The sequence below is a fragment of the Chrysemys picta genome, chromosome 2, assembly GCF_011386835.1.
Source record: "Chrysemys picta bellii isolate R12L10 chromosome 2, ASM1138683v2, whole genome shotgun sequence".
NCBI lineage: Eukaryota > Metazoa > Chordata > Testudines > Emydidae > Chrysemys > Chrysemys picta.
The window spans coordinates 223201198-223226243 of NC_088792.1; the positions used below are offsets into that span (position 1 = coordinate 223201198).

General features: G+C 42.0%; 1 protein-coding gene across 1 annotated transcript in view; it reads left to right on the plus strand.

Moving 5' to 3' along the window:
• The first annotated feature begins 7385 nt into the window (after window positions 1–7385).
• The window catches only part of RP1 (RP1 axonemal microtubule associated), a 297670-nt gene continuing 280009 nt past the window's right edge, over window positions 7386–25046 (plus strand). Inside the window, exons 1-2 of the mRNA XM_065585560.1 lie at window positions 7386–7476; window positions 10039–10100. The gene's annotated coding sequence lies outside the window, so the exon portion shown is untranslated. The remainder of the gene's footprint in view (window positions 7477–10038; window positions 10101–25046) is intronic.

The window sequence follows — 25046 nt, forward strand, 5'->3', positions numbered from 1 at the left end:
GGGATAGCAGTGCAATCTCTGTTTTGGATTTCACATCACCATTAAAGAGTTCCTTGTTGGATGGTTGTTCATAAATTCTTTGTCCTTCTACCTAAATCTGTCCTATATTTCAACAACACTCTTGATTTTTTTCCCTCTTCAAACCTAAACATTTGATCAGTCCCTTTTCATGTCCCTGCATGTGCAAAACCAAATCTCCCTGATTTTTCTTTACCTTGCCCTCAGCTTGATCAAACATTCGACTGCTTGTGATCTCTGCTTCCGAGCCTTCAGTGAGGTTCTTGTTGCTGCCGGTCATGCTAGTGAGAAACAAGAAATGGTCAGGTTAATAAGCATTACAGTGGCTCCTCCATCCTGTAGTATATCATGCAATGTGATAAAAGTAACAATTTCTGTTTAATTTAAAATTTCAGTGCCTTCTTTCAAATGTGTGTCTTGGGCCTAGAAATGGGTAGGGACATAAGGTAACACTTTCCCCACAAAAAGAATTCGATTGGGAATGGGGTAGGATTATTGGGAGATTGGGAGCAAAGTGGGCAGAGAAAGGGGTGGTGGGATTCATTTCAAATGGAACTAAGTAAGAATTGGTAATAACTCTGCGCTGATGGTCCCGAAAGGCCCTATTTGGAAGAGTGGGGGACAGGGCTGATAAAATGGCTAGAGATTAGCTTGGATGATATTGTAGGACCAGTTCCAGGAATGGACAGGGTGTGAAATTCTGTGATGGCACAAGAAAACTTGCTTGCCTCCCAAATTTGATTGCCAGGCTAGAACACTGGCTTTATCAAAAGTCTGCAGACATCACTCGTGAGGACTGGGAAAATTTAGGAATAGGATTAATAAATTTCTCCACTAAATTTCCTGGCAGCAGGCTGGATGAGCTTTGTAAAGATTTGCTTTCTCCCAGTTTGTGGTGGTTGCACAGGCATTTGCTATCAAATGTTTATACCTGTGTTTTATGTATTAAAAAGAAAGCAGAATGAACTGCAATTGCATCTTGGTAAGAGCAAATTGCTAAAGAGGTCCCCGGGCTTATGTGCCAACGTGGACATTTATATGACAATGTATAATGTAGATGTTGGATCCATGATGCACAGCATGCAGTTCAGTCAATCAAATTTAACCTGTTTGTACACTTTCTACTGTATGGTTTCTGTCTAATTTTAAAAAAGGCTTCCCTTTGCTTAGGCACCATTTTGAGACTGACCACATGGCACGGCTCAGTCAGCTGCTGTGCATGCTGTTAGATAAGTCTTCCTTTACCAGGCTCAGTAGCCGTGAAGCTGAGCATGGAAGGGGGTCACATTGAGGATGTTGAACCGGTCAGAACTAGATGGGGAAAAGGGCCTGCAGCTGCCACTTTTGCTGTGGTGGCTGAGATACAGAAGAAGTAGGGGGACCGGAAGGACTGGGGGAGATAGGGAGAGATTCCACTTTCTTCCCACTTGTGTTTGATTTAAGCAGCTAAAGTATCAATCACATGACTTAGAGCAAAGTTTACATACATGGAGCGCACAATGGGAATGTATTTTTTATAATTTACTGTATTGAAGTGATCTGTATCACTTCTTTTCTTTTATTATCAACATCTTGGTTTAAAACCAAATAGCAATTCCATCTCACGTTATCCAGTCTAAACTATTCTATCAGGAGACGGTCCCTGTCCAGGAGGGAAAGCAGCCTCTGTGGTTGCTGGCTTGTGGAAGTTCTGTGGACTGATTCATAGCTGCAGAGGCTGCTCCCTATTTCAAGGAGATGTTTCAGTAGCCGTCAGTCAAGGCTGCCCTTCCCATACATAAAAATCTAGTCCCATGCCAGACTCATGGGAATCACATAGTGGGCTCCTCACTGGGAACAAGATTTTCCCTGCCTGCCTGACATATAGGAACTTGGTGACCCAAAGATGTTAAGTTGGTATGTGATTTGGAGTGCAGTTGGAGATAAGAAAAGTCCTTCAGACTGATCTTTCCCTGCAGCTGTCCTATTTACTCAGAAGTAAATGGTGATTGTAGGAGAGGAACCCTTTATTCTGACAATAGGGAGGAGCACCCATAACAGCTATTAGGTGGTCCAGTAAGGGCAGACAACCAAGATATACCCTAGCAGCTAGTTAATCAAGAGAGGCATCCACCCAAGACATTTGTTTTGTATGGCTGATAAGCATCTCATGGTCCTGTCTATTTTTACCTCTTGAGGCCACAAATAGGGCTTATGGACACACTGAATGCTTCACCTAAGAGGCAAGCTGACAACGTGATTGTCTTATGAAAAGTGGGTCACAGCATGGATGGTGTGTAATGGAGGCTGGGAGAGGCTAAGCCTCCCCAAATCTCGTACTGCCAGGGGGTGCAGTGGCTGATAACTGCACGGGCCCACGGGGCCCAAGCCCAGGGGCCCTGGCCAATTTGTGGCTCCTAGAAAAAATCTCCCCCTGCCGTCGCCCTGGGGCTGAAGAGTGGAAAGGTTGAGGGGCTCCGGGCTCAGAGCTCTGTTGTGGTCCCAGCCAGGGCTGAGAGCTCGAGCCTGGCTGGGGCTGAGCTCTTAGCACCTTCTCCCCACAGGGCCCCGACTGAGCTCTCAGGCCCTCCTGCCATCCCCTGTGGCCCTGGTGAGAGCAGCAAGCAGAGGCGGAGCAGGGGGGTAGTCTCCCCAAAGGGAAGCTTCACCTGCTGCCCATGAGTCACAGCTAGCCTGGCTGGAAAGCGCTGCAGGGATTTTTGGGTGAGCAATACTCTACAGGACATAAGAATGTCTTGCTAATTAAGTCTAGTCTCTAGAATATGTATTATGATTGTATTGTCTATCTAATCATTTGTTTCTAGTACTTCTACTTGCAGCCACCACTTGAATTGCTATGCTTTGTTAAACAAACTTACACTTAATTTGACTATAAACATATCTAAGTGTTGTGTGTGAAGCAGAGCAGTGATCTGATGTGAAACTGGTACACTGAGATGTTCTGCTTCTTTGGAAGCAGCAAATCTGTGAATACTGTGAATGGCCAGTGGATCAGGGGTTAGACACTCCAGGGAGATGCTCAGAGGGCACGAGGGTTGCAGTGTGCCAGTCTCTAACATGCAGAGTAACAGCAGGGCCTGTGAGGCCTAGAGGGGGTGCTTGTTTTACCTATGGCTGTTGGAGCTGGGGAAATGACCCATGGCAGCACAAACAAGATTTCCTCTCGCTAAGGGCAGATGGTAGCAAGGAGCTGCCACCCTGTGTCTTCCCGGGAATCATCGCACTGTTCTCTTTATATTTTATTTATAAAAAACAAAAGCCCAGCGTCTGTCAGTTTGTAGTGAAGAAGAGCATTTTGCTCTCATGGAAAAGGAAACATGGAATGAACAGTCTCAACATGTTATGCATATATTAGTGCTGCCATTTGTCATGTGCCTAAAACGGCTGTCTTCATATTCTGATGCTGTTGATGTCGCTGCATACTCAAGAAATGAATTCAGGGTCACATTTTGGCTCTTGAAGAAAACCAGTTTCAAATAATGATGATACTAATATCAAAGTTGAAGTCTATAACTTCTGGCAGACTAATTATTTGCTGAAATGGACATAAACCCACTCAAAATTTTTGATGGCAGAGAGGGAATTTAAAAATCCATATTAAAATTTTGTGTAAGGACCATGTCTAGATGTGTGCAAGATGAAGCCCTGAATTTAAATGTTTATGACTTCAGTGTGGTCATGTTTTGAAGGCAGATTTCTTTCAGGATTTATAAAAATCTGTGTCTTATCGACCTGTCTTAGTTTTCTCCTTTTTAGTTTTATTGAGATGGAGCTGAACATAATTAACACATTTATTTTTGGTGCTGTACTTTTACAGGATTGGAGAAGCAGTCTGTCTTTTTTTTTTTTTTTTTTTTTTTTTTTTAATGTAGCTGCCCACACACCAAAATGAGTCAGAACACTTTGTAAAATAAACAAAAAAAACAACTGTACAGTTTACAAGTTTGGAATTAAAAAAAAAATCAAGTAATCTTCATAGTGACAAAGGACTCTTTTCCTCATGATGCTTCTGTCTTGCTCTTATCATCTTGTGAAATTTATTCAGTGATAAAATCCCAGGCATATCATCTGACATTTACATTATAGTTGAATCCACCTGCATGCTGACTTCAAAGAGAGCTGCAGATGCACAGTACTTCAGAAAATCAGGTCATTCATTGATTTAGGTGCCTGAATTTGGATTTAGATATCTAACTTTGGCCACTCAAGTTTGAAAAGTTGCCTTTTTCTTGTGGTAAGTTTACAAATAGTTTAGAAAACACTGTGATCTTTATATTTTATAATTTTACAAGTTATAGCTTTGAGGGTAAAACACGTAAAAAAACAAGGTGGGAAGAGATACAGATAGAATGGATTCACCTTCATAATCATGCATGCCATGTTTGAGGTTGGGGAGGACAAAGTTTGAAGGGCTCTACTGTCCAGGCCCAGTTCCTTAAACACACTGATTGCTTGTTAGTGAAACAACACACATACGCTAAAGGAGTCATTTCAAATTGTTAAAAGTGCCACTTACTTCAAGAGGAACAGGAGTTGGCTCACTGTCATTTTGGGAAGGAGTCCTGCAAATACTTACTGCTGGGTGCAGTGCTTACTAGACTGGGTAATAATTAGGGCTGTCAAGTGATTAAAAAATTAATCATGATTAATCACGTGATTAAAAAAAATAATAACGATTAATTATACTGTTGAAATAAATGGTATTCTATTATTCTTTAATATTTTTGGATGTTTTCTACCTTCAAATATACTGATTTCAATTACCACACAGAATATGAAGTGTACAGTGCTCACTTTATATTATTTTTGATACAAATATGTGCACAGTAAAAAACAAAAGAAATAGTATTTTTCAATTCACCTAACACAAATAATGTAGTGCAATCTCTTTATCATGAAAGTTGAACTTACAAATGTAGAATTATGTACTAAAAAACCTGCATTAAAAAACAAAACTATATAAAACTTTAGAACCTACAAGTCCACCCAGTCCTACTTCTTGTTCAGCCAATCGCGCAGACAAACAAGTTAATTTTATTTAGGAGATAATGTTGCCTGCTTCTTGTTTCCAATGTCACCTGAAAGTGACAACAGGTGTTTGTATGGCACTGTTGTAGCTGGCGTTGCAAGATATTTACGTGCCAGATGCCCTAAAGATTCAGATGTCCCTTCATGCTTCAACCATCCTTCCAGAGGACATGCATCCATGCTGATGACAGGTTCTGCTTGATAACAATTCATTTTCATCATCTGAGTCAGATGCCACCAGCAGAAGGTTGATTTTCTTTTTTGGTGGTTCAGTTCTGTAGTTTCTGCATTGGAGAGTTGCTCTTTTAAGACTTCTGAAAACATGCTCCACACCTCATTCCTCTCAGATTTTGGAAGGCACTTCAGATTCTAGAGGGCCACACTTTGCCATAACAGGATGTCCTGAGACGGCTCTCTTACCCTTGACATAACACATGTAAAAAGTTCCTATTCAATAGACCTACTATTTTATCTTAGTTCAGACTTTAGTCAGAGAGTTGTCATGACTCGATTCCTCCTACTCTAGAGAAGGAGGTATTGTAGGGCTGTAGTGACTTAGTGAAAGATTTTCTATTATAAGCCTGAATTTGACTGCCCTCCTCCAGCGTTCTAAAAAAACCCCAAACTTGTCTGCCTGAATTTTCTCATTCTTTCCTTTACTCTGTTAAAAGATAATTTTTTATTCAATACATAATTAACCTATGGAACCCATTGCCAAAAGATATGACTGAGGCCAAGAGCTTAGTAGAATTCATAAAAGGATAAAAGCCTTACTTGGATTATGAGAACATCTACAGTTCTATTACATAGGTTAAAAGATAGGGGTAGGAATCCTCATCCTTCAGGGTATGAGCCATCACTAACTGACAGGGTTAGGAAGAATCGTTCTCTACAGACTATTATCAGGGTTTCTTGCACCTTCCTCTGCAGCATATGGTACTGGCTAGCAGGGCCGGCTCCAGGCACCAGCTTACCAAGCAGGTGCTTGGGGCGGCCACTTCGGAGAGGGGCAGCACGTCCAGCTGTTCGGCGGCAATTCGGCGGACAGTCCCTCACTCCTGCTCGGAGCGAAGGACCTCCGCCGAATTGTCACCGCAGATCGCGATCGCGTTTTTTTTGTTTTGTTTTGTTTCTACTGTCAGAGGCAAGACAGACCACTGCTCTGATCCATTAGAGCAGTTCCTATGCTCATTTCCATCTTCCATTGGTTTCAACAGGAGTTGTGCATGTGTATCATGGACATTCTGTCTTTAGACTTGATCACAATGCTAATATATGTGTACAATTCTGTTCAACTGGAATTTTGTCATCCTTTTTGCTTGGCACTTTCTGTTTCGGGGATGTGCTAAAGCATAGGAGACACCCTGGCAAATGTATGTTTATGTATGTACAAGCCACAGAATCAGAGCTTCATGGAATAATAATGTGTTCAGTCTCATGATTTTATTTGTTCAGTCATGAAGAGCCGGCTTTCATATGTTATTCTGGTGCCATAATGACATACAAAATTTTCCTCCCTTTTTAAGAGGAATGTTTGTTAGATTCTATTCAGAACCCTTGTAAATTTGCAAAGTCTTGTGAAAATAAATTTCACAAATTGTTGCAATCTCTGCAACATGATTTGAATTTTCACTTGATTTTAGTTGAATTGATGTAAAAATAATTAAAACAGAGTAGTAATATGAAAATCTGCTAGTCATTCTGATGAATGCAAAGAAAATCAAAAGTTAAGGGGTGTGCTTTCAGCTTAGTGCATGGGGATTTAGGTACATCTGTTAGACGGAGTGGAGAGTTATGTGCAATGGCTGAGTACTCCTCCTCCTCACCTGTGGACAAGTAAAGCCTGGAAGGCAGTAAGTCCATGAAAGGGCAAACCATGATATGTCAAGTCACCCCCCTGAAGGCATGTGCTCCCTGACTTCACACATCTTTGCCCCACACGGAGGGGTGTTTGAGGAGCAAATAGCATGGTTGCTGAGTTTGCAACAGAACAGGTGCCAAACCACCTAACAGAGGGGTGGGGGCTCACTGGCTATGAGGGCTAGCAACCCATGGAATTCTGTGCTCCTAACTACTTTGGAACTCTTCTGTGCTAAGCCCATTAATTCAGGCCTTGCATCTGGGAGAGGTTCAATGAGTGTATACTCCTAAAATCTAACAGGTTAATTCCATGGACCAAATATAAATGAAAGGGAATTATGCATTGCAAAGTTCTAAGATCCTCAAGGGATTCTCATGGTTTATGATGTCATTAGAACCACCAGATGTGTATACAGTAGAAGCTTTGTTCAAAGTTTACCTATTGGTTTTTATAACACATGAAAAACTCTTTTTTGCCTCCAGGTGGCGCTGCATAAAAACTGTTCTTCCTTTGGCAGACGCTTCCTTCACATCACTGGAAATCCATTAATATGAGTAACAGATTAACAGGTAAGAAAGGGAAGTCCTGTGAGCGGTTTCTAGTGGTATCATAAGCCACAAAGATCAAGCTTTACCACTAAGAGTCCAAGAAGAGATTGCCTTTTGCCTCATTGTTCAACGTTTACTTTGAAGATAGAGCATTTCTATTCATTTATATTCCCTCAAACCCAATGGCTCAGATTTCTGTTGTGGCTACGTCTGTAGTATTATGACTGTTTTGCTGTCTGCTCCTCTTCAGAGATTTCCACAGAGAAGGCATTACTTTATATGCAATACTGAATTACATGTACTTTAGTGTTCAGAATCAATTGGCGTTCTGGTGGTAAACTATGAAAAGGAAGCCAGAATGGGAAATCCATTCTGGTCACCCACCCCAGAATAGAATTATAGTAACATAGTTACACATAGGAACAAATATTGCTCCCTCCTCCATTAATATGGAGGGTCCTGCATTGCCAATCCCAAATTTTCAAAATCATGAGTCACTAAAAAAACCAAACACGTGATAAATAAGAAGAACCCCATTTTAAAAAAATCTTTTGAGATTTTTAGGGTGCTATTGGGTTCATGTTTTCAAGCCTTTCTCCACAACTATGAGGGCTAGAAACTTATTCTTTTAAGTGAAAGTTGAGATTCTCACCTAATGACTTGATTCCAGGAGCTGAGTCTTTAAGAAAAAACATCAACTGTTGTGAAACCCATGATAAAATTGCTGGAATTGGCAATGCTGCTTGAATCAATCCAACACACAGGAGGTGGGATTTGGGGAGCTCAGGCGGGGTTATCCCCTGCATTCCATAATTCCTCTCTGCGTGTGACTGAACAGGGAAAGAGTTTGGGGGCAGGATCAGTGGATCTGCCATTACATGGATCCTCCAGTCATTTAGCCTTGTGGCTGAAATAGCAGTCTGTTGTCATTCCTTGGCCAGGGGAGGGGAATGGGTAAGTTGTGAAGAAGGAATCATTTCTCCCTCCCTACCCCATAGGGAAATCTTCAGTGCAGAGCCTATTGGTAGCCATCTTTTATTCATTGAATTTAGCTGTAGGTCATGGTGAGTAGAGACTAATTTTGGAATATTTAAAAATTCTTTTAGTTTTAATTCATTTTTGCCCCCCATAGAGTTTCTCTTCTCCTTCCTGTTGCTAGGAAGAAAACTTGCACAGAACCTGTGTGTGTGTGTGTGTGCGTGTGTTTTCAAAGCTCCATGATTGATCCACTGTACAAGTGATTGCCACCAGTAACAACATCTACTTGTTTATTTTTCACTTCGCTGCTCTTAAGGTAAATTGTCAGATAATGAGTTTGTTCACCTACATAATAGTGAAATTTAAATGTGTAAGTGTTCAAATTATATCATGAGCTTGATTCACTCGTTTCTTGCTAGTGTAATTGTACTGTTTTCAAAGGGGGGGGGGTTACATTGGCATTAAACTGGAGTAATGCAGTGGTAAATCAGGCCACACATTTCTTTTGATTGATGGTTTAGTTTTTGTCACTAATGCTTCATATTAAAGTATATTAAAGAATTCATCGCTGTGTAACTCAATCAATGTAATGAAAAATCCACTAGACCACAGTATTTCTCAGTGTGGCCTCTCAATAATAGTTTATTGCATCTATCATGCGACAGAGGATGAGTAATGAATGAGAGTTTTATTATTACATAATTTTATAATAAGCTTAGTTACTGTGGACTAGATAGAGGATTTGGAACTAAGTCCTAAATTCCAATCCTGGTTCTTCCACTGACTCACTGTTCTTGGGCGACGGGCAAGTCACGTAGGCTTCGAAACAGCAAAGTATTTAACCATATGTCTAACTTCACCACATGAGTGATTCTATTGCAGTCAGTGGCACTACTCCCACATTTAAAATCATACATGTGCTCAAGTACTTTGCTGGACTAGGAACTTAATCTCTGCCCGTTTCCAAATTTGTAAAACAGGACTAACAATAATAACTCCAGGAGATAGTGTGAGGATTCATTAGCTAATGCTCATGCAGTATTTTGCATATGTATGTTACTTTATTACCAACCAGTATAATTAATAGGTAATGATCATGAGAGGTATTGAGATCCTGCAACTCCTGTTGATTTCAGTGGAGATTGAGAATGCACAGCACCTCTCAGGATAAGGCCTCAAATACGCTACTTCCTGGGTTCACAGAGACAGTCCATATAAAGGGTTACAGTGTATTGAACTGTATTGTGAAGGAGAAAATATTTGTTCTGGGAAGAGATTAAATGAGAGAAGATAAATGCTATGCAATGTCAGTCCTTTATATGATTAATTCATTCATATATCACAGTGAGATTAATGACTGCAATTATGATCAGGAAATAACAAACAGTTCCACTGTTTTCAGTTTGTTGCTTAAGAGTTGTATAAAATGTTTGCTGTTGCTATAGGTAATTCAGCCAATAATACAAAACAAACATCAATGTTCCCTTTCAACAAGAGTGTATGTGTAGGATGCATCATAGGTGGCGTACATGTGAATTTAGAGCAGCAGTTTAATGAACTAGCATCTATAACATTTTGATTTTTCTTTGCTGCTGTTTTCTTTAGCATTGCAAAGACCTTGGTGGCAATAAAAAGTTTAAAATTCAACTGCATCCTGGAAGAGTGAGGTAAAATCTTTTAAACATTTTCTTAGTGAATGATTCTATATAGAATTTTGTTACTTGGGGAGCAAATTGTCTTGAGATTAGATTGGGGCATGTAGTATTGCTGATTTGTCTGTGGCCGAATTTGTGATGGATATATATGTTTGCTTCTCTTTTTAGTTTTGTACTATTTGGCATTTTCCCCCATGAGTTTTAGGAGCATTTAGGCCAACATTTTCAAACTTATGTGGATAAACTTACCTTCCGAACTGGCCTCATTTTCACGGGACTGAGTATCTACAGCTTCTTTTGACTTCAATGGGAGTCATGAGTGCTCAGTGCCTCTGCAAATAAGATAATTTTTTATTTAGATAATTAACTTTAGGCACCTACCTGTGGAAATTTTGATGCTAGTAATTATGACCTTATATTTATAATTGAATAGCTTTCACAGGTCAGATTAGTAATGTCATTTTTGAAGTAACTTTGCACACCTGGGAATAGCATGTTCTATAGAGCTACAGAGAATTAGAGCAAAATATTTTGATCAGGAAGGAAAGGTTTCACAAATGTTCTGGACTTCTTTGTGTAGTTGTCAAACCTGCCCATCTGGTCCTTCATTTTTCTTTTGAATCCCGGTGAAATATTTTGAACTTATGAAAATTAAAACTATTTCCCATACTTGTGGCCAATTTCATTCTGGCAGAACTCAGCTGCAGTCAATAGAGTTGTGCCAGCAATTCGAGCCCTGTGGGATTATATTCAGACTGTAAAATCAGACAGTGACACACATTGTCTGTTTTGTGGGTATTCCCCCTTGTTTTACTCAATTGATGGAAATTATGTGTCATGTCAACTGTGCTGGAGATGTCCCTGAGCCACTTTGTCCTCTGTATTCATGTCAGTTACTGCTATCCTCTCTAAGCTTGCTGCTGGGGAATATGATGCAGCCACTGCATTGCGGGTCAATATACACCACTCCTTGCAGGTCAATATACAATGCTGAGCAGGGGAAGTGACCTCTGTTGGCACTGCCAGAGTCCCTAGCAGAGGCAGAAATATTGCTATGGATTTTTCCAGTCCATGAAAGTAAGTTATTAGGAATAGTTTTGCAATTGACAGTGTTAAATCCATAATCTATACAGTTAACCTCTATAGATAGTATAACAGTGGCTAGGTAATTCTTCAGAGTACTTCTTGCATCACGAGAGAAAACCAAACTCCAAGTATCTCCTCTCCTTTCTGAATAGAAAGGCATTGATGGAGAGGGTTTACCTTAAAATGCTCATCTCCAAAGAGTGCTCAGTTCCATAGCATTGTCCCCTGTGGGAGGCCTGTGCAGCTCCAGCAGAATGCACAGAGCCTGAGCTTTGGTGAGATTAGTAGGAGAAAAATCATGATTCTGCAAATCTCCCAGCACTGGTAGTCTATGTTGCCAGCAGCTAGCCCACCACTGCTTGTACTGCTATGACCCTTCCAAGGGGCTCATATAGCATGCAGCAGCAATTTTTATAGCTTTTATCAACATTGCACATGCTGGTTTCAGAAGGGGTCGTGCATAGGGCGGCAAGTTTCCCTGGCTCTCCCCATCTCTGGCTGGTCACAGCGTGGCACACCAGCGCTGTCCACATAAGAAAAGCATACCACATTCACTAAACTGGCTTATTATTTAGTTGTATTACAGAAGTGCCTACAAATCCCAAATGAGATTAGAGTCCTATTGTGCTAGGCATTTAACAGGCATAGTAAGATACAGTCCTTATCCACAAGAGTTTAAAGTCTAAACAGACAAGGAGAATGAAGTGTGAGAAAGGAAATAAGGGTATAGGGACATGGTTAAGGTCAGACAGCGGAGATGCGAATGGACTTGAGGTCTCCTAAGCTCCCATCCAGGTACTATGTTCACTGGACAACAATGCCTCTCAGTTTAACTAAATTGGTTTAGAAACTGCTGTATTTAAATAGGTGCAACCTTTTTGTGTAGACATACTTATTGTATTTAAGAATGCCATCTATTAATTTAGCTTAAGTCAGCAGGGAATTGATTTGCTGGTAAATATATGGGGCTCTTAAACTAGGGTTACCATATTTCAACACTGAAAAAAGAGGACACTCCACGGGGCCCCCGACCCTGCCCCAACTCCGCCCCTTCCCCGCCCCCATTCCAACCCCTTCCCCAAAGTCCCCGCCCCAACTATGCCTCCTCCTCTGAGCACACTGCATTCCCCCTCCTCTCTCCCGCTCTGATCTTGGTTGAGGGTTGCTAAGTACTTCATAAACTGTAAAACGTTTGTAAAACCTACAAAGTGAGGGTGAAACAGAGAAAAGTCTGTGAGCAAAACAAGCTGCTAGTGAGGGAGACATGGTTATCTATATGAGATGTTTTTATTTAAGAATCCATGGTAATACAAATTGTAATGATGATGATGGTGGTAATGCTACAAATAAGCAATTAAGATTGGGACCTTATTCTAAACAAGAAAATAAATCTAAACCATGGAGAATGCAGTGAAAATTAATATTGATTATTAGGAATAATGGTGAGGCTAGTAGGAATAGCATCATGATGGTCAAGGAGAAGGGATTCCGCTAGGGCCAGGTAGTAACCATGGTTCTATTTAGTATTTGTGTCAAAGCACATTCACCGCTTAAATACAGTTCTCTGGTTTAGTAATTTGGTACAGTAACTTGCAAACCATGAAGCTGGTAGCGCTCCAGCAAAAGACGCTCGGGGGACCGCGAGCGCGAGTGGCTGGGGAAGTTGCTTTGGCCCCGGCCGTGGTGGAGAGCGACGGGAGCCAGGAAAGTCAGAGCCTGGGGAGGAGGTGGCTGCGTACTCAGATGCCGCCCGCCGCCTCTGTGCCCTGGCAGATCAGAGGAGTTGTTAGTTTTGCTGCAGCCACTCGCACTCGGGGTCCCCTTATGCCTCCTTATTTTCCCGGACATGTTTGGCTTTTTGGAAATTCTCCCTGGACGGGGATTTGAGGACCAAAAAGACGGACATGTCCGGGAAAATCCGGACGTATGGTAACCCTATTTAAAGCCGTTAATACTTTAGCCTCAATCACGGATATCAACAGAAGCTTTGCCATTGACTTCAAGTGGTGTGAGTTCCTTAAGCTTGAACAATGGAGACATGCTTTTCATACATGAACTCCAGGGTTCAAACCTCCTGGTGACCCAAGTTGAGCAGGTTACATTAGCAGCATTTAAAAGTCACAATGAAGCATCTTCTTAGATGGTTTTAAGTCTTGCTGATGCAGCACAATTTATGGGGTGAAATCTGAGCAAATGGGAGTTATGCCACGGGAATTTATGAATAACAGAGTTTTAGGTTCACTGGCAATTCCAAAAAAGGAAAAAAAAAAGTTTTGGGTTGAACTGAAAATCAATTACCTTTTGTTTGTTTTTTTGTTGCAAAACCAACACTAATTTGCAAAAGTTTCAGTGTCCCTGAATCTGCATTTTTTGCCAAAAACCCTGTAAGTTTTAGCCAAACAATTTCATCCAGGTCTAGTAGTTAGTCTCACGATATAAGCAGAAGAACAATTTTTTTCAAGCAGGCTGATTCATTGTGTTTTCGCAGCACTGCTGGTTTGGCATGATAGACTCTTTATTTCAGAAAGATCTCCCCCCTTTGACCTTGTGTTTATGGTTTATCCTGTTTCTTTTCTTTTGATGTCTCAAATGTTAATAGCCCACATCATTCTTGTATCTTTCACTCTCCTCAATGTTTAACTGAGCTCTTTCCCCCAGTCTGAGGGAAGTGTCTTTCAGTCAGTAGCTAGAGATCCAAGTTTATTTGCTCATATCAAAGGGTTTGGTGAATACACAATTAAAAAATATCCTTCCCAGTTAGACTGGCATTCTTCAGAGGGAGATGAAAACCTGGTAGAGAGGATTGTAGGAATTGTCAGGGCAGAGCTACACTTAAAACGCTGCAGCTGCTCTGATGTAGCACTTTAACGAAGATGCTCTTTGGGGCAGGTTGATCGCATCGCAGGGGCCGCTGGGAGTTGTAGTTCTCGGCCGCTCCCCTCTCCCGGCTGTCCCTGGAGCGCGAGGCCCAGCCGGACTACAGCCCGCGGCATGCCCCGCACAGGGAGCGGGGCCACCGAGCCAAGTGTAGCACCGAGATGATGTCACAGCGGGCGACCCACTCCCCCCCAAAATTTGGAGAGCCTAGCCTCCCTATTTTCCCGGACAGGTTTGGCTTTTTGGAAATTCCCCTTGGACTGGGATTTGAGGACCAAAAAGCCGGACATGTCTGGGAAAATCCGGACGTATGGTAACCCTACTTAAACTGAAATACTAGTGTCCACCCTAGGCTGTTGCACCTATCTAACTAAAGCAGTTTCCAAACCTAGCTAGTTAACTAAGTACAGTTTTCTAATGTAGACAAGACCAGAGATTAGCTTGCTACGTGGTGAGTTAGAGCAAACTGTACCTCTTTTCCCCCCTCCAAGTTGTTGCCTGACCTATTTTCAGGGCCGGCTGTAGGCACCAGCAAAACAAGCTGGTGCTTGGGGCGGCACGTTGCCGGCGCCAGAATGCCGCCCCTAAAAATGTGCCCCGGCCGCCCTAGCTCGCCACGGCGCACGAAACAGCTGATTCGCGCGCCGCTACTCGCCCTCCCTCCCAGGCTCTCAAGCCTGGGAGGAGGGGGAGCAGCGGCGCGCGAATCAGCTGTTTCGCACCCCGCGGCTGCTCGGGGTCTCCCCCTCCCTCCCAGGCTCTCAAACCTGGGAGGGAGAGATGCTGAGGGGCCGTGGCGCGCGAAACAGCTGTTTCGTGCGCTGCTGCTCCCCCTCCCTCCCAGGCTTGAGAGCCTGGGAGGGAGGGGGAGAAGCGGCACCCGCACCGCGGCCACTCGGAGTCTCCCCGTCCCTCCCAGGCTCTCAAACCTGGGAGGGAGGGGGAGATACCTAGTGGCCACGGCGCGGGCGCCACTTCTCCCCCTCCCTCCCTCCCTCCTAGGCTTGAGAGCCTGGGGGGAGGAGGCAGGGCTGGGGATTTGGGGAAGGGGCGGAGTTGAGGCGGGGCCCGGGGTGGGGTAATTAAAAAACGGGGGGGGGGGGGGGCGGGAGGTGCGGCCAAAATTGTTTTTGCTTTGGGCGACAAAAATCCTAGAGCCGGCCTTGCCTATTTTGCATGGATATGCCACCGTTTTGGTCGTCTTCTTGCCAGAGGGTGGAGGTGAGCCTACGGCCCAAACATATTTGGGTAACACTGTACCATTGAGCAAATATACTGCAGAAAAATGAGTGAAAATAGATAAGTAGCTTATGAATTGTAGCATTTGAGTCATGCTGAAATTATATTTAGCAATGTAAATCCATTTAGAACTCATTTAAGGATGGATTTAGATATTTTTCCAAAATATAAATTAAATTGACTGAAAAGGAAATCTAATCAATGTAATACATTAGGAGCACATATCTTCTAGGGATCTCCCCCTCACTTTATATTGCAGTGAAGGAAATGCAGGTGTCAGGGAGATTAACTTTTCACTATGGGACACCTAGGCTCAAACCTGACCTATATCATGAATGAAAATGGGTTTGGTCTCTAGTAGACATTTGTCCACAGCATAAAATTTGGAATGATGCTCTTTGCTCTGGACTGGAATGGCAGAGGCAGTTGTTGTTTAGGATCATGGCTCATTGGTAGGTCTTGGGTAAACTTTCACACTGCTGATTACACTATACCAGGTATTAACTAGTGCAGGGATTCTCAAATTTCATTGCACCATGACCCCCTTCTAACAACAAAAATTACTACATGACCCCCGGAGTGGGGACCGAAGCCTGAGCCCGCTCGAGCCTGGCTGTCCCGGGAGGACTCAGCCCAAGGCGGGAGGCCTGTAATCTGAGCCCTGCCACCCAGGTCTGAAGCCTGAGGGCTTTGGTTTTGGCTCTGGGCAGTGGGGCTTGGCCTTTGGCCCCAGGCACCAGCAAGTCTAATGCCCCATTAAAATGTGGTCCTGACCCACTTTGGGGTCCTGACCTACAGTTTGAGAACCGCTGAACTAGTGCAATAAAGCCTTAATCCAGTAAAGCACACAGAACTTTGTGTGTGAGTGGTCCCATTTATTTCACTCTCATCCTTAAATGTACATGTTTAATTGCTTAGCTGGTTAGGGCTGGAGTCTCTTACTGACATAGTCAAGAAGAAGACTATTGTATACTAAATAGTACTAAGGTTAATTATGCTTAGTGATGATTATTAATAAAAGTGACGTAGCTAAATCCCCATGTACTGTGCTGAAAAAGTGCTAACTTAACTAATGGTAACAGGGCACATAATTCACTGCTTTAATTGCCCTCCTTTGTTCAGTACAATTTGTATTTTCTTTGCAAAGGAGTTTCAAAAAGTAAACTAGATTGCTTGTCCAGTTAAATTTTTATCTCTTTCACATCTCAGTCTAGTTGAAGTTCTTGTTAAACTCATTTATCATTTGCACCATGGCAATATGCATTGAGTGTTTGTATGTGTATTACTGCCTTGGTATCGCTTGTATTAGCAAACCATGAAAAAATAAATAGCGTCCTTAGAAACTGTAAACTGAATGTGGAAACATACTCAGTACTTCATTGCTTCTAATTGCCTTTAGCATTCTGAAGTACTACAAAGATCACCCAGGCATGACTTGTTTGATGATATTTGTGCAATATTCAGAGACATACATTGCTAGCACTGCAACTTAGGTTGAATGTTAGAATAGTAGTTAGGGACCCGGTCCTAGCTGTCCTTATACATTTTCCCCAAGTATAGACTGAGCTCCAACTGTAGAACTGGGCTCTGTTTTCAAGAGATTTCAAGCTATTCACTTGCAGTCTTTCATTATGGTAGACACAGTTCAGCATCTTGTAGTGGGTCAGGACTGCTGATGGCCTTATGCTCATTGTCTGCAGCAGAGGTAGAGATGGTCCAGGGGTACCCAGTATAACTATTGTAAAACATTCTCAGGACCTGCTCTGTATTACACCCATTAAATCAATTTCAGTCTTTAAAATTAACACTTCTCTCCCAGCGCCTTGACTTCTGTTATATACATACTTCCCCTGCTCCCTCATCCCACCCTACTCTGCAGAGTTACATGTTGTCATTACTGGTGATTTGCCTTACTTAGTTTGTAAGCTCTTCAGGGCAGGGCCTTATCTTTTGATATGCTAGTAAAGTGTCATGAATAGCTCCTGTGCTTCATAAATAATGTAATAGCAGTAATATGAAATGTAATGGGAAACACTGACTGGTGCAACCAAAGATAATGCAACAACATTGGAAAATTGTTTTCCTCCCGCCTCCTCATCTGCTGCTGAAAATGGCAAATTTGTAATACAGATTTTTGCAGTGGAGTTTTACATTGGTACGAAACATTGTACTTTTTCTAGCTGTTTGAATATGCAGGCCCACACATCTTAAAAATAGATTGGCTTTGATTTGTCTTTTTGTTCCTTTGACAGCTCTCTTCTACAGTGGTGTTCTTCTCAATGTGAAGATGGTTTGGTCCCAAATCTAAATGAGTATCTATTGTGCATCTTTTGTTACAATCTCTCCAGTGAGTGAATGCACTATTGTTACCTAGTGATCTAGGTTCCCGAGTTTCATACAGTGCATTTTGAAAAATTCAGTAGAAAACTTATATTTTATGCTGGTAGAAGAGCCAATTTACTATGGGCAACAATAACTTTTCACTTTACTCTGCAATTTATTATGACCTCAAACCCATGCACTCCTTCAGGAGTCTGCTGAGGGCTTTATTCAACCAATATAATTCAAAGCTCAAATTGGTCACCTGTTTTTCTTTGAAAACCGCAGTATTTTTCTCCTGAAGAAAAGATTGAGATAAGAACTAACTGCTTTTTAAAAAAAACAAACCAAAAATATTTTGTAAGACATTTGATATGAAACACTTTCTCATTCTGATTGTCTTAAAATGTAATTATTTTCACATCCCCTAAGCTGCACTATAGACTTCCAGATAAATACATTTTGCAATGCTTGTATAGTTTCAGGTATTAAACTTTCATAATACTGCTCCATGTATTTTTCTAGTAACCAAAGGATCACCAGCTTTTTTGCCCACTTAAACCTGAGTAGCCAATTTGTGATATGATTAAGAAATCTAGGTTTTTCTCCATAATTTGTTCTGAAACATGTTTTCTCTGCTTAGTTATATTTTTATGCATAATTTTTCTTTCTGAATTTTGGAAAAAGTTTATGTATTTGTGTTCTGGTAACAGGAAGCTCTTTGAAGGAGAAATCTGGTTTGTAGTTTGTTTTTTTTCTTAAATACTTGCTGACCATTTTTATTCATGTTGTTCTTTTTATAAGAGGAAATCATGAAAATCCTATTAAACACTCAGATAAATAAAAAGAAGATTTTACAGACTCCATGGACTGAACAATAACACTCTGATGATGTTTTCTAGGGAGATAGTTTGAATTTTTTGTTTGTTTTTAAATGCTATTAGAGCCCAATCCTGAGAGTTGCTTCCTCTCAAAGTTTAATTTCTATTAAAATCAATTAAAATAGAAGGTACTTAGCACTTCACAGGACCTGCCTGAACATTAGGCTTTGATCCAGAAAATCACTTAAGCAAGTGCTTAATCTTACTTTCATTTTTGATTTCAATAGGGCTGCCCCACATGCTTAAAGTTAAGCATGTGCTTACCACTTTTCTGGGTTGGGTCTTTAATGAACAACACATAAGGAAACATATCTATTAGGATATGACAATAGAAGTTGTGAACTGGTCAGAAGGTGGACTGGTCAGACACCTCAAGGACTAGTAATCTGCAACTAACACACAGCTCTACACATCCTTCATGATGTGTGACTAAACCACTACCACCAAGAGAAGAGCAGCAAAAATGATTAAAGATCTCAAAAACATGACCTATAAGGGAAGATTGAAAAAATTGGGTTTGGTTAGACTGGAAAAGAGAAGACTGAGAGGGGACAAGATAATAGTTTTCAAGTACATAAAAGGTTGTTACAAGGAAGAGGGAGAAGAATTGTTTTTCTTAACCTCTGAGGACAGGAGAAGAAGCAATGGGCTTAAATTGCAGCAAAGAAGGTTTAGGTTGGACATTAGGAAAAACTTTCTAACTGTCAGGGTGGTTAAGCACTGGAATAAATTGCCTAGGGAGGTTGTGGAATCTCCATCATTGTAGATTTTTAAGAGCAGGTTAGACAAACACCTGATCAGGGGCGGGCAAACTTTTTGGCCTGAGGGCCACATCGGGTTTCTGAAATTGTATGGAGGGCTGGTTAGGGGAGGCTGTGCCTCCCCAAACAGCCAGGCGTGGCCCAGACCTGCCCCCTATTGGAACCCCCCTGCTTTTCGCCCTCTGACGCCCCGGTACTATAGCTGCGCCTCCCAGAGCACTGGGACAGGCAGCCATGATGCCTGGCTGGAGCCAGCCATTCCACCACGCAGCACAGAGCACCGGGTCAGGCTACAGCTCTGCAGCAGCATTGCCCAGCCCGGCAAGAGCTCACAGCCCCTCGTTGCGCTGGCGTTGCAGTGAGCTGAGGCTGCGGGGAGGGGGAACAGCAGGGGAAGGTCTGGGGTCTAGCCTCCCCGGCAGGGAGCTCAAGGGCCAGGCAGGAGGGTCCCGTGGGCCGAATGTGGTTTGGCCACCTCTGGTCTAGATAAGACTTTGTCCTGCCATGAGTGCAGGGGACTGGACTAGATGACCTCTCAAGGCCCTTTCCAGTCCTATGATTCTGAGCCCACTGCTTGGACAAGATCAACTCATGGATGAAAAACAGCTGGTTGAAGCTGAACTGAAGCAAACAGTGGAGATGCTGGTGGGCTTTGTGAAAAGTTTGCGGCCAACACGCAATTTCCTTTGGTGGAATGGTACATAACCATGGTTGGTCAGTTTGGATACTCCTGGATTTCTCACTGATGCAAAGTTGTCACGTAGCTGCATCCATGAGTAGTGCATTTGATCTTCCCCAGTTGACTAGGAGACTTTGGCCCATCCTGGTGGATTGTGACCTGGCTTCAGTTATTCATGCCTTTGTCACTTCTTGGATGAAGTACAGCAATGCAATATATCTGGACATGAACACATCCGCACTTAGGAAACTCCAATTAGTATAGAATGCTGCTTTGCATTTCCTCATTAATGTGGGCTACCTTGTGCACATCATACCTGTCCTCTGTTCTCTTTGCTGGCGTCCTGTAGAATTTTGAATCAAGTTCAAGGTCATGGTCCTTATCTTCAAGGTCCTCTATGGCTGGTGCATAGAATATCTAAAAGATTGCTTAAAGCTCTGGGATGAGGGCCAGGGCTGACAACTTTGCTCCTCTGATACTAAGGAAGTCTCCAGACAAAGGCTTAAGTTCATCTGCACGGGAGACAGAACTTTCTCAGGGGCTGGTCAGAGACTGTGAAATGAACTCCCCCAAGAACTAAGGACCATCACAAACCTCCCCACTTTCCACTCCAAGGGCAAGGCACATATCTTTGACCCTGCCTTCTCTAACATAAACACATAACAACAGGTATATTTGTGTTTTGGTTTTTTAAAACCTTTCCAAAACAAGATATTCCACAGCACATACTTCTCCCCCGAGGGAAAGGATGAGAACAAACATTTGTCAGATGCATAGTCATGCTGCTTAACTACTACTGGAAAGTGCTCAGATACGATGATGATGAGTGTGGTAAAGAACCTGTATAGAACAGAAGTTCATTCACTAAAAATTCAACTGTAAGTGTTCTCATGTGGCAAATTCACGTATACTAGTTATATTTGGTCTGAATGAAATGTATGGGATTTAGATTCAAATCCTGTTCACCTTACTTGCTCAAATAGACCCATTGATTTCAAGTTATGAGTAACTGGATTTGGGTTAAAATTAATAGAACTCTTTTGAATTAATAAATTTTAATTACATCTAAAATTGGTTCCTATTTTTGTGGCTGGAAGTCTAATAAAACAGAGCCCCAGGTCATTCCAATGGCTCATGCAAGCGGAGATGTCCTAATGTGGTCAGATAATCTTCATGGGGTATGCAGAGGATCATCTTTCACCCCCATTCTGATCAAGACCCTGTGGGTGCTCTATGGGGGACTTCCTCAACAGTGCTTGAGAGAATAGAGCAGGGAATCAGTCTCTCTAGGACCTTGTTCCCTGCTGGCCCCACGGGATTTCCACTCTGAAATCTGAGTGGGATGAATGCTGCTTAGAATGGCATTAACTCCTGCTGGGTTCCCCCCCATGCATGCTACTCAATAGGAACTCAACCAGTCGAGTCATGTTGGCTGGGGAGAGGATGAGCAGAGGAACAACTTTGATGGGCTCCATCTATGCAGGATGGCTGCAGTCTCTATAGTTCCCGCCCTGTGTATCAATAGCCTCTACAGGGTTAGGAGGCCTCACTTCTCCACTTCTTGGACTTAAACCCCTTCCCTTGATGGAAAGTTTTCCAGAAAACTGTGGGGTGACTCTTGTGGAGTTTTCTACCTTGTGCCCATCTCCTGCACATTTTTCAATAAGGAGGGGCTGAGAGAAGAGAGCCAAAAGTGATCATGTCGGGGACCATAGTCGGCTTCCTCTAAAAAGAGGGACTGGTGGCTGAGGGACATCTCTTGTTTTTAAAAAGCCTTTTAATTTTGCCCTCCTTACATGTGCAAAACTCAGAAAGTTAAAGCTATTTTACATTGCATACATTACATTTTGTCTCTTCAGTGTATGAGTAACACAATTCATCTTTTCTGATAGTTGTTGGCAGACAGTCTTGCTAAAATTAGTCTTGTCTATTAATAGTGAAACTTTAGCAAGACCAAAACCGTACATTTGTATTGTATATTGTAACACTACAATGCTGTCCTCTATTTCTTTTCATTCTGCCATAAAACTCTGACCTCTGATTACAAGGGAGGGTGCTCGCTAAGCCAGATGTCTTAACCACATTCAGATAAGTCACTCATCACCTTTTTTGAAAGCAGTGTTACATATAGCAGTATGGGTGATGCATAGTTTTTGCTTTCCGCTCAATCTTTCCAAAGCTAACAGAAGAAGGATTTGAAAGTGCATTAGTCCTGTTGTGTCAGCTGGTTAGGCAGCAAGTCCTAGAGGATGAGACTGATTATTTCAATGAAAAACTGAGGTCAGATTGCCAGGAGAGGTGTCTGCATACTGTTTAATATTGGAACCAAAAATAACAACTAGTGTAGGGGAAAAAATACTTGGCTATTAAACTTGGTTCCAGACTTGCCTTCTGTGATCACAAGCAAGTATGATGACCTTGAACTGAGTAACTGTTTGAAACACTTTTAGGCCTAAATTTTTAGACCTAAACAAATAATCAACATACACCCCTTACCAAAAGTTCTACATTTGGCTTCCTTGCTCAGACTAAATCCTTTCTGTTTTAAGCCAAATAACAAATGTTCTCAACTTATTTCATGTGCTTAAAAACATAAACAGTATGCCCCTCCCCCAAATGTTGCCATGTGATTATGGATTACTGATGAACCTATTGGAATTGTGGGACACTGAATTCATTAATCTTCAAACAGGCTTGTTAGCCCTTCTTGTTAGCCTGCCGCTCTCGGGACACTCCGAATACTTGTGTGTAAATCCTCAACTTAGTGCCCAGCCTGAGGAGTCAGATTGATAATGGGTAGCTCCACTGAGGGATTGGAGGAGAAAAATCCATCCCTCTCACAGTCCTGAGGCCAGGGAGCAACTGTTAGGGGGCTCTTCAAGACTGCTGCCACAGCCCTCCCACTGCAGCCTTTCCTCTGAGCACTGATATACAGGGAGCTACCATACAGCTGAGCTCTGTCCCGGGCAGATGTAAACACTCCTGTGTGTCCATCCTCTCTCAGTCCACCCTCCCACGTTCTTTATGTAATAGACCCACACCAGTTCTGCTACCAGAGGCTTTCTGCAACTGGTGGAGGTGGGGCCAGGGTTTACTGCATGATCCTAAATTTTTGCTTATGAAATAAAAATCCATAGGTTTGTAAGTCCAAACTGAAAAAAAATAGTTTCCTTCAGATCTAATACATGCATAATTTGTGCGGTACAAAATGCAGTTTTCATCAGACACTTGAATACAACAGCTGTGCACATACTTTGGCTTTCTGAACGACCAGACACACAACTGTAGGACTGTAAAGAGCCATACCCCATGAATAGATTGGGAGAAGGATAACCTGTCCACCACCACATTGCTAAGATCCATCCTTTTCTTTCTATTCAAACAGCCAAACTCTTATCCTCTCCCTTCTTGACTGTTATTGCCTTCTCCCCTGCAGCCTTATTGCACCAACTTTACCTTCCTCCAGTCCCTACAAAGAATAGCTGCTAAGATCATCTTCCTTGCCCATGATTCTGATCACATCTCCTCCCTCAGTCCTTTTTGAAGCTGTCCACTGGCTCACCCTGTCTCACTTGTGTCCTTACGTTCAAGCACTTCATGACTCTGCCACTCTCGATCCACTCGTGTCTTTTATCGCGCTGTGTCAATTATGCAGGCCTCCTCTACCCATTTGTCAGCTTCTCACACAAATGTCTCCTAACTTTTCTTTCATGCTACCACCTTTTCACTGAATGATCTCCCCTGAACTGATCCAAAAGGCCACTACCCTTCTGCTCCTTCAGATCTGAAGTTCCAGCTGTAACAAATAACCAATTAATGATTGAGGAGCAGCCAATTTAGGTTGGAGGGCAGATGGGCATGGCTGGCACTTATTTTATTTATAATAAAAAAATTGAAAATGTATCAATGTATATAAAATTGTATATTTTCTCCCTCTGCCAACATTCTTCATCTATCACTTGTCTTTTTGTAAGCTCTTCAGAGGTGGCCCCCCCCCATCTTCATATGTATTTGTACAGCGCTCGTCACAATAGAGACCTTGATCCTATTTGGGGTCTCTGGGTGCTACTGTACTATATATATTAAACAATTAAAATAGATTTTGTGCTCAGGTTTGTACCACAATGTTTGGTACCAATGCAGAACTGTAAATCTATATTTAGAGCTGCTGCTATCAGCAGTCATCCTTCACAACACTGTCAACTTGGTATTAACAACTGCAAAAGTATATGTCTGTACTGTATACCCCTTCAGATCACTTACCTGTAGGCTAACTTACATCAAGTCCCCTTTTCACTTATAAGCCATTGTTCAAAATATCTTTGTTTCTAAATAACTGCTTGTATGTAACGGTTAAAGAATAATACTATCAAGAGCTTCTAAAATCTGAGCCACAGTTTCAAGTTCATATCATACAGCAATTAATAATCTTTGCAACTAACATTCCTTTACAGATCTAGTCACAGTAAAAGCCATATGAAAAATGTTAAAGTCTTCAAATGAAAACATTGGGAAGTGATTTATCTCAGTAGGGAGGGAGCTAATCTTTTTCCAGTTTTTGTCCGGATATTCATGGGTTTTATTTCATAGATAAGACTCTGCCACCATAAGCAAACTGGAATGAGGAGCTGTAAAAGTCTTATGGGTGGAGACAATATTAGTCAGCACTAGCACCGGAGCAAATGTGATCATCAGTTATAAATATCTTACTTGATGAAGTTAAGTGATATGAATAATTTTATGCGACATTTCAGAAGTACCCATTTGCAGCTGTTCTATCAGTCTAAAATTACAAATATGAGAAAATACAGAAGCACAAATGACTGAAAAAGAACTATGGTATTTAAGCATTTCAAGGTGTGTATTGTGGGTGGGGGTGGTTGAGAGTGTGTTGGCATCCAAGATTCAGAACGTTTTGTAACAAAATGAATCCCAGAAATGTTTCAAGGGTTGTGTTTTAGTGAGCAAGTGAACTTCTTAAAAGTTTGTCTTTTATATTCAGTGTTAACTGTGGGCCAAATTCATCCCTGGTGTAACTCCTTTTGGCCTGATTTTTGGCTGCCATGAAGAAACACATAGGATGAAAGAAATGAGGTTATCATAGACTTTACCTCCT